This window comes from Protopterus annectens, chromosome 7.part0 (genome assembly GCF_019279795.1).
Source record: "Protopterus annectens isolate FY-2018-M chromosome 7.part0, PAN1.0, whole genome shotgun sequence".
Lineage (NCBI taxonomy): Eukaryota > Metazoa > Chordata > Ceratodontiformes > Protopteridae > Protopterus > Protopterus annectens.
The window spans coordinates 346,274,963-346,285,464 of NC_056739.1; the positions used below are offsets into that span (position 1 = coordinate 346,274,963).

General features: G+C 41.6%; 1 non-coding gene across 1 annotated transcript; it reads right to left on the reverse strand.

Moving 5' to 3' along the window:
* Positions 1-1,759: 1,759 nt before the first annotated feature.
* Positions 1,760-1,832, reverse strand: TRNAR-CCU. Its single transcript has one exon. It is a non-coding gene; the product is annotated as a tRNA-Arg (tRNA).
* Positions 1,833-10,502: the final 8,670 nt, after the last annotated feature.

Genomic DNA, 10,502 nt, shown 5'->3' on the forward strand with positions numbered 1-10,502 from the left:
AAGGTATCTGGCTGAGAAAGATCCAGAATGGGTCTCCAGGTGCTTTCTTTCCTGGGGGCCAAGAACATTCTGGAGTAAAACCCCTTTCCCCTCTGAGGAGTTGGAGCTTCTTATAGGTTCATAGGTTGGTACTAGGCTATCAGCCCTAGGGCTTATACAAGCCTAGCCATAACAATTCCCTGGCTATTTCATCCCACACTATTTACTTCCCTGGACCCCTGTCTAGCATGGCGACTGAAGTGATCCCTGGGGTAAATTTCCTTTCTCCCATCCAATAGTCAAGGATCCTTTTGAATAGGGCCAAAGAGGCACTCTGCTTGACATGTATGGGCAATCTATTCCAGAGTCTGGGGAGTCTCTGGGTCAGGAACCTGTCCCTCCAGCATGTTTTTGTTTATTGTGATGACAAGGTTTAGATCCCTGGAGCGTGTGGCTCTGAGAGATTGGGATTTCTTTAAGTGTAGCATGTCCAACAGCTCTGGGTTTGACATGGCCTTGTATGTTAAGCAGAGATCACCTCTGAGTAGACGATATGCGACAGAGTACAGCTGGAGTTTTTTAAGGCGGTCAGCGTAGGGCATCTGCTTTAGGCCTGTGATTCTTTTAGTGAGGTATTTCTGCGGCCTTTCCAGTTGTTGCAGATGTCTTGACAGGTACATACCAAATGAGGCGTTGTATTCTATAATGGGTCTAATGAGGGATGAGTACAGTGGGACAATGACCTCCTTTTTTCTGGATGAAAAGCCCTTAGTGATGAGGTGTGCCACACAGAAGGATTTCCTGACTGTTGTGGCGATGTAGTTATCAAAGGTGAGACCACTGTCGCATGGTGAATTGTTCCTTGAGACAACAAGCCCTGAAGCAAATTTAGAAAAAAAGGGCAGTTGTCCCCGAGGAGATTGATGAATCCCCAAAAAGGGAGGAAGAGATTTTCAAAGCATGCAATAATCCTGGCGAATTATGGAAAAAATCTAGGAGTTTTGGGTAGCCTTTACCTAGATAGGAAGGGCAGGGAAAGATATAGAGAAAGAGGAACATGACTGAGAAGAGCAGGATAGACAGAGAGCACCTGGTTTATCAGGAAAAGCAGGCTTCTGAGTAGGAGGAGTTAGGGTATCCTTAGCAGGAGGAGCCCTTCTACCACCCTTTTTACCTTTGGGGGGAGGGTAAGACTGTCTATGAACAAAGGCAGGCTTACTAGAATAATTCCTTTGAAACTTAGGCACAGGGGAAACAAACATATGCTTCAACTCCTGTAACGCCTTGCACTTTTCTTGTAGGGACTTAAGCAACTTCACAGCAGTACCACCAAAGAAATGCACATTATCAAGAGGAGCATCCATCAGTTTAGTCTTGATATCATCAGGCAAAGGCTGAAGTATGAGCCAGGAATACCTCAACACAGATCCAAAAGCAGCAGCCCTAGATGAAGCATCAGCTGCATCTTGGTGTTATTTATTGAAATGGCAAGCTACTTGGGATGATGTCCCAAGCAAAGCAAGAGCAGAGGGTCTTCCCCTCAGAATCAGGGAGATCAGAAATAGCCTGATAGGTACGAGAGAGAAGACACAATACATAACTAGTCATATATGTCTGATAATTAACAGCTCTAAAGGCTAGGATAGCAGAAGTGTACCCTACCCCTACATACCCAGTCTGTCCATGGTTCTGCTATCCTTATCAGGTGGTAGCAATTTAGTGTATGGCAACAAAATGGAAGACTTATCAGAAGCCACAGATGCTTGCATCAAGTTTATATCACCCCAGATGGGACTTGAACCCACAATCCCTGGCTTAGGAGGCCAATACCTTATCCATTAGGCCACTGGGGCATCACTAAATGTTAGACATCATTGCTACAGATATGAACCCAGGACCTACTAAACATTACAGAAGGACACTTATAAAGAACCTTGCAGTCCTCAGGTACTATATAAAACCTGTGAGGTTTCCTGGGAGTCGGGGGTTTGGAGTCAGGAGCCTGAGAAGCAGAGGAAAAGGCATCCAGTAAAGCTGCAAGAACAAGAGGAATAGGAGATGGTCTACCAAACTCCATTTGTAGAAGCTCATAGTACCTCTTTCAAACATCAGACACCCGAGCACAGTCCCATTTCATTCTACAAACAGTATCGCCAAATGAAATCTCCTCAAAGGAAGAGTCGGGTCTGACAGACTCTTCTTCAGAACCGTAATCAAGTGGGAAGGAATATGGAAGGAAGAAGTCAGGGATTCTACATCAGAATCAGCATCCTCCTCCTCAGAAGAATCCTGCTCTCTGGGTCTCCTAAGAGGGAAAGAAGACCTGGTGGGTGCAGGAACAGAAACACCCTGTGGAGGCTTGAGAGCCATAAGGACATTAAACAGGCCTTGAGTGAAGTTTTAATATTGACTCACAGGATCTTTTGGTGCAGGCAAAATATGTTTAGTTTTTTGCTTCTTTTTGAGTGGGATGTCAAAAAATTTTGGAAGCTCTGTCCCCTGATGGCACTCAATGATAGTACTTAGAAGCTCTTCCCTACTAAAACTTGAGGAACACACCTACACCTTTCAGTAGTAACCAGCTGTGGTTCCCCTGTACATCTGAGGAAGGCATCTGCAAAACCTCCATGGACATGCATAGCATCAGGTTCATGCCTGCTTCAGAAGTGGTCAAGGCAGAGGAATCCAAAAAAGAAACAAATGATCCTCTGGGTTTTCATCAGCCTCAAGAGAGATGTCCAGTGGATGTGGTACGGCTAAAGAATCAGACCAGGCTTTCTTGGCCCTTTTCTTCACAGACAGCAGGCCTTCAGACCTGTAAGATCCTTTCATGGTATTCTTCTGAGGGAAGTAAGCCAACCCTGCAAGGTGTTAGGGACAAAAGACCGACAAACATCCCAAGATATATGGTCTCCTACATTGGAATTTCCCCTTTGTAGATGACATGAAACCCAACAACCAGAAACAAGGCAAAGTAAGATAATAAAAACAAAATCCCCAATGGGGCACTTAACTGAGAGCTGTAAAACCAGCAGGCAAATGAGCATTCAGACCGACAATTGAAAATGGTGTTTGGAATGGTAGCAAAGAAGTTCTGAGGATAGCACATCCAGACATCACCTTTACGCCCTACACCAGGTGCAGGCAGCATACATGTGTCGTACGGTTCACCATTTACATCCAGACATCACCTTTACGCCCTACACCAGGTGCAAGCAGCATACATGTGTCGTACGGTTCACCATTTACATCCAGACATCACCTTTACGCCCTACACCAGGTGCAGGCAGCATACACGTGTCGTATGGTTCACCATTTACATCCAAACATCACCTTTACGCCCTACACCAGGTGCAGGCAGCATACATGTGTCGTACGGTTCACCATTTACATCCAGACATCACCTTTACGCCCTACACCAGGTGCAGGCAGCATACATGTGTCGTACGGTTCACCATTTACATCCAGACATCACCTTTATGCCCTACACCATGTGCAGGCAGCATACACGTATCGTACGGTTCACCATTTACATCCAGACATCACCTTTACACCCTACACCAGGTGCAGGCAGCACACATGTGTCGTACGGTTCACCATTTACATCCAGACATCACCTTTACGCCCTACACCAGGTGCAGGCAGCATACACGTGTCGTACGGTTCACCATTTACATCCAGACATCACCTTTACGCCCTACACCAGGTGCAGGCAGCATACATGTGTCGTACGGTTCACCATTTACATCCAGACATCACCTTTACGCCCTACACCAGGTGCAGGCAGCATACATGTGTCGCACGGTTCACCATTTACATCCAGACATCACCTTTACGCCCTACACCAGGTGCAGGCAGCATACATGTGTCGTACGGTTCACCATTTACATCCAGACATCACCTTTACGCCCTACACCAGGTGCAGGCAGCATACATGTGTCGTACGGTTCACCATTTACATCCAGACATCACCTTTACGCCCTACACCAGGTGCAGGCAGCATACATGTGTCGTACGGTTCACCATTTACATCCAGACATCACCTTTATGCCCTACACCATGTGCAGGCAGCATACACGTGTCGTACGGTTCACCATTTACATCCAGACATCACCTTTACGCCCTACACCAGGTGCAGGCAGCATACATGTGTCGTACGGTTCACCATTTACATCCAGACATCACCTTTACGCCCTACACCAGGTGCAGGCAGCATACATGTGTCGCACGGTTCACCATTTACATCCAGACATCACCTTTACGCCCTACACCAGGTGCAGGCAGCATACATGTGTCGTACGGTTCACCATTTACATCCAGACATCACCTTTACGCCCTACACCAGGTGCAGGCAGCATACATGTGTCGTACGGTTCACCATTTACATCCAGACATCACCTTTACGCCCTACACCATGTGCAGGCAGCATACATGTCGTACGGTTCACCATTTACATCCAGACATCACCTTTATGCCCTACACCAGGTGCAGGCAGCATACATGTGTCGTACGGTTCACCATTTACAGAAAAAGGCTTTGGTATTCTGGTCTGACGCTGGGGTCCTTTGGCAGAGGATCCCAATTGTAAAGAATACTACAACAGTGATATGGAAGGACATCAGTTATTCCCATAATAAGTGCCAAAAAGGAGTATGTCAACTCAATGATGGTAATGTTGGCAAACACAAAAACAGCGAGAGGGCTATTCCCTGAAATTACTTTCACCAATAGTGAAGTTTGTTTTTATCTCCACTGATGTGGAATGTCAGAGTTGGTATATATAAGTATATTAGTTCAAGGAATGGGGGGTGCACAGGACCCCCCCCCCCGTAAAAACAAACTTTTTTAGGTGTTTGCTGAAAGTAGTTTTGCCAAATTACCTTCAATGACTTGACATGAATCTGCATCCAAATTGTTCATAAAAATATCTAAACTACTAGTGCTTACTTTAATGTCATTTGATAGTCTGTTACATGTAGCAGCTAATTTTTCAGACAATTAGTACATCTCTTTTTCATATATAACCATCTGAATACATTGTCTTATGATTCTCTACTACTTTTTTGATGACCCCAAATATTCCCAGAGGTTATTTTCTGTAAATGCTACATATAGGTGAATAAAGTCTCTTCTTAAATATCTGTATGAGAGACTGTGTAAGTTCACATAGTCTTTTATAATAACTTTAATATTCACATCCATGGATGTCCCTGGCTTATTTCCTCTGTACTCTTTCCAATTTAATCAAGCTTGGTTTGTATAAGGTGAATATATTGTTATTCCGTACTCTAATTTGAGTCTAATGTAATTTACAAACAATAATTTCATCATTTCTAATTTCCTAGACTTTGTAAAGCTTTTTCTAGAACCTTCAGTTTTGTAACTACTGTTACCGAGTTGGATTACATGATTAGGAAACCTCAAAGCTAGACCTATCCATATAACAAGGCCTTAAATTCATCTACATTTTCAATCACTGCGTACTATATTAAATATTCGCCCTTGAATCTATGTCTATTAAATCTCATATACTTAGTTTTGAGTGTTTTTATCAACATATTACTTTCCTGCTCCCAAATGGTCAATTTAGTCAAGTTCTTTTGCAGACATGCCCTAGCTGTAAAACATGTAATGAATTTACTCATTTCAAGTCATCTGCATACAGACTGTAGAATCTCAGATGAAAGAAACAGAGCTGAAAGATACAACCTAAACAAGAAAGGCCTAGAGCAGAGCCTTGGGGTCACCCTGACTGTAACTGAGGATTTCAGCTATGCAATTGCTGTATGACACTTGCCTTGTCCTATTTGTAAGCCATACAGCTATCCAGCTTATTGAGATTACATCAATGCCTGGTTGCTCTAATTTATTTATTTATTTATTTTACATTTAGTTAACCACAACAAACTCATTTGATATGGTTAACTACAACAAACTCATTAAATCCCTCTCAGAACTGAATCTTAGCAAACCCACCATTACCTGCTTTCAAAGTTATGTAACAAATAGACAGCAAGCAGTACAGTAGAGGCAAGAACTCTCTTTTATTACAAGTCAGACTGGATGCTCCCCAAGGCTCCATTCTTGGTCCTTTACTTTTCTCTATCGTCGCTAACAACCTCCATACCTCTAGTCTACACGCCTCAGTCATCCAATACGCTGATGACTCAACACTAATTTGTTCCTCTCCTTCCATGCAAGAGCTGCAATTACAAACATAGGCCTCCTTCCTTTGGGTCTATATCAGGACGTCGAATGTTGAAAAGAGTGAACGCTGTTACATCAACCCCTAATAACCAAAACCACAGAATGTTGAACAGCCGGAAGAGCAATTTTTTTTCCAGGGAAAAAAATTGCTAGGCCATTGCTGAGACTTTGCTGTTTCTTCCACTGTGGTGCGATTTTGGAGTTGGTATATTAAAGTAGGGGGAGGGTGTTATTGGGGAGTGTGGGGGGCAAAGCTGCCCACTTTATTTTTTCTGTGGATTTTTTTTTTGGAGCAGCAATTTTTTTCCCTGGGAAAAAAATCGCTGTTCCGTATGTTCAACATTGTGTGGTTTCGGTTATTAGGAGTCAGTGTAAGAGCATTCGTTCTTTTCAACGTTTGACTATCTAATATAGACCCCCTTCCTTTCTGTAGATGAATGGCTTACCAACTCTCAACTAATACTAAACTCCAATAAAACCAAACTTCTCATATTCCAGCCTACTAATCACACCACCCCATACCCACATTTACTACCATTTCTAACAATAAAGCAACTATCTCTCCTGTCACTCACACCAAACTTCTAGGAGTTGAGATTGACTGCGACATGAAATTTGACACTCACATTTCACTCACCATAAAGAAAGTACCTAAAAACTATGGGGACTCTACAGAAATAAACAATTCCTCACAGACAGCACTAGGGCTAAAATAGCACAAACACATCTCATCTCTACACTTCTGTTTGCCTTCCCTATCCTCACCAATTTTAGAAAATCAGATATGACGAAACTTGATGCCTGGTATAACACAATTGCAAAGTTTGCCACCAAAAGCCCACATCAAATACACCACTGCTCAGCCCTTAAACAACTTAACTGACTTGAACCAGCTTTTACTAACCCATAAAATTCTTTGCTACCCAAAGAAACTCACTGCATTACAAAACCTAATACATTCTTACTCCAGTACTAGGGCCTACGTTCCAACAATAAAACTCTCCTTCAAGTCATTACAGCCAACAACTCTGCAGGACCCTACCTCTATTCTAAGCCAACATGTCTGCAGGAGCCTCCCTCTATTCTAAGCCCACAACTCTGCAGGACCCTCCCTCTATTCTAAGCCAACAACTCTGCAGGACCCTCCCTCTATTCTAAGCCCACAACTCTGCAGGAGCCTCCCTTTATTCTAAGCCCACAACTCTGCAGGAGCCTCCCTCTATTCTAAACCCACACCTCTGCAGGAGCCTCCCTCTATTGTAAGCCAACAACTCTGCAGGAACCTCCCTCTATTCTAAGCCCACAACTCTGCAGGACCCTCCCTCTACTCTAAGCCAACAGCTCTGCAGGAGCCTCCCTCTATTCTAAACCCACAACTATGCAGGACCCTCTCTTTATTCTAAGCCAACAACTCTGCAGGAGCCTCCCTCTATTCTAAGCCAACATCTCTGCAGCAGGCTCCCTCTATTCTAAGCCCACCACTCTGCAGGAGCCTCCCTCTATTCAAATTTTATAGCTAAGAAATGGAACATATAATCTCATCTAATTTAATGTCAGTATCTGAAGTTATCTAGATGTTAATTGAATTTCTCACCCTTTCACAGAGCTAAACTGTTTTGCATAATATTTTAAATATGATTTCCAAGATGGCTGCACATTGATCAACAACTTATTTTCAGGTCTTCAGGTATGAAAATCGAAACTGAGAAAAAGGAGTGTAATTGAATCTTTTATTTGGGTATAATTCAGTTACTGGCTAGTAAGTACACCACCTGGATGCCAGCAAAGAAAGGAGAACTTGAAAGAAAATCAACCCAAAATGTACAGAGAAAACACTGGCTGAGAAGGATCCTGCAGCTGCTCAGCAAAAAGCAGTTCAAATTTCAGCTTTGGTTCAATATTTATTATTTATTTATTTATAGTTTGTTTGCCAGGATAGTCCATTAGGCCACGAGGAGCCCATTTTCAATGGAGTCCTAGGAAGAAAAGTTCCAGAAAATTATAAATTACAGATTTAACATAAGAGTAAGTTATTAGAGAAATGTAATGTGCACAAATGAAGAAAAATTAAACAAACAGAAAAACACATATTAGTAGAGTGCATATATTATTAGTACAATGCAATAAGAGTAATATTTATAAACAGTCAAAGTTTTTAACAGTTTAACATATTAGCACAGTGCAATAACACAAACAGTCTAATTTTTTAACAGTTATGCTAATTCATGCAGTTAATTTCTAGGCTTCTGAATTGTACCAATCTAGGAGTTATGCTAATTCCTAGAGTTTATTAGGGGTACAAAACAATGGGAGGCTATTGTGAATTATAGCTTATAGAGAGTAGCTATAGTGTAGGGAGATTATGTGGGGCGGGAGCAAGAGCATCCCCATAGTGAAGTTAGGTGTGTGTGAAGTGAGGTTTTGAATGAAGAGAGGCTGCTGGTGGTGCGGATGAGAGGTGGGAGGGAATTACAATGGTGTGTTAGAGAGAAGAACATTAGATGTTTGCCTGGTGGATGGGCAGGTTTACGCAGTTCAATTAGATTTGGGGAATTAGATCTCAAAAGTCTATTTGGTTGGTGCATTTTAAAGGTGGTTGCAAGAGAGGGACAGAGAGAGGGGGTGAAAATAAGTTTGTGTGCTTGGACAAGTTGAATACAGATGGGGTAAATGGACAGCTCAAGCCAATTCAGTTGGTGTAGGGCAGTGCAGTGATGGGAAGTGGATCTATGGCGGGTTGCAAACTGTTATTTTATTATAGCAAGAGGAGAGTTTAGTCTTGAGGGAGGATTGCAGGTTAGTTAGGATAGAGGCACCATATAGGAGGGATGGGATAAGATAAGTGTTGGCAATGGTGAGCCTAGTGGAGGGAGGGATGTAACGGTTGTGTTACATTGTTACAATAGATGGCTTCCAGTAGCTTTGAAGAAAGAAAGAAATCTAATGTACTCAGAGATTAAAATAAGAGAAACATAGAAGAAATATATCAGCTCAAATAAATGGCTCTAAAAAAAGAAAAAAATTAACCAGCTATTCAGATGATCTGATAAAACTGCAAAAATCAGAGGGTGAAATGAAGGAAGGACTGGCTGAGTATAAAGTTTTTCAAGAAGAGCTATTTTAAAAAAAATAGTGGAGTTAGAAGAGAGACTACGCAGAGAAAATCTGAGATTTTGTGCTGCAGCAGAAAAACTGGAAGTAACAGATTGTAATAATTTTATGAAATCATAAAATGCATCTACACTGGTGTTCCACAGCAGGAGTCATTAGTGTAGTACTAACCTATGACCCTATTAACCTATAAAATTTCTTGAAATTTTTCTTGAGCTTGTGTCACATGATGTCTAATTTGTCTGTCCATCTTGTTTATTTCAATTTTCAAGATAACAGTTTGGGCTCATCTACAATTCTTATATTTTTGTCTCCCATCTTCTTGTTCTTATGGAAATATATCCTTCTGACTTTGTGTGCCCAGATGTGCTGGTTTTAATGCTGGAAGAACATGAAGCAAACTTAAGCTATGATTTTATCGACGTATACAATTATGAAAAGCCAAACACAGGATGCTCTGTAGGGGTATTCACTGAAGTGTTTACGCTTTAGAAAACATTTTTTTGCTACCAAGCAGGTTGACTAAGAGGTTTCAGATTGTGACCTGGATGTGACCCTTAATAAAATAGATCTTCAGGTCTTTATGATGTTCTTAGTTTCATGGCTGTCTTGAAATCTTGTCCTCTGGTTCACTGAAGTTCTGGTCCAATTGTGTCCCTAGAAAAGTGCTTCTTATATACACTTTTAGTATGTTTTTTAACATTAAACTCTGTCACTGTATCCATTCATTATGCATTATTGTTAACTACTTGTGTATTTGAAATACTGTTCACAGTAAATGTTCATATGGTCTTCATGGTTCAAAGCTTCATCATATTTTACTATGAACTGGTTATTGGTTCATAGGTAATTACTAGGCTAACACCCTAAGGGGCCTTTTTAAGCCTATTCAAGTTCCCCTAGGTGAGAATCAAACCGTGTACTTTGTATCTGTGAAGTAAATACCTTAATCATTAAGCCATCTCCCAATCCCAAATAAATACTTGTCGAGGATTTGAACCAAATACCTGCTGCAGCAAAAAGAGAATTATAGGCCTAGACCTTGGAGGCACATATGATTTATAATCAGAAGAATTTAAAGGTTGCATAACTATTGCTTAACATGAGTATGATGAGTTCATAAGAACAGTGGATAAAAGTACATATTTATTCATCAGTAATATTTCAATATGAGCTGAGTTCTGCAGTCTTCACTGCTATATTTT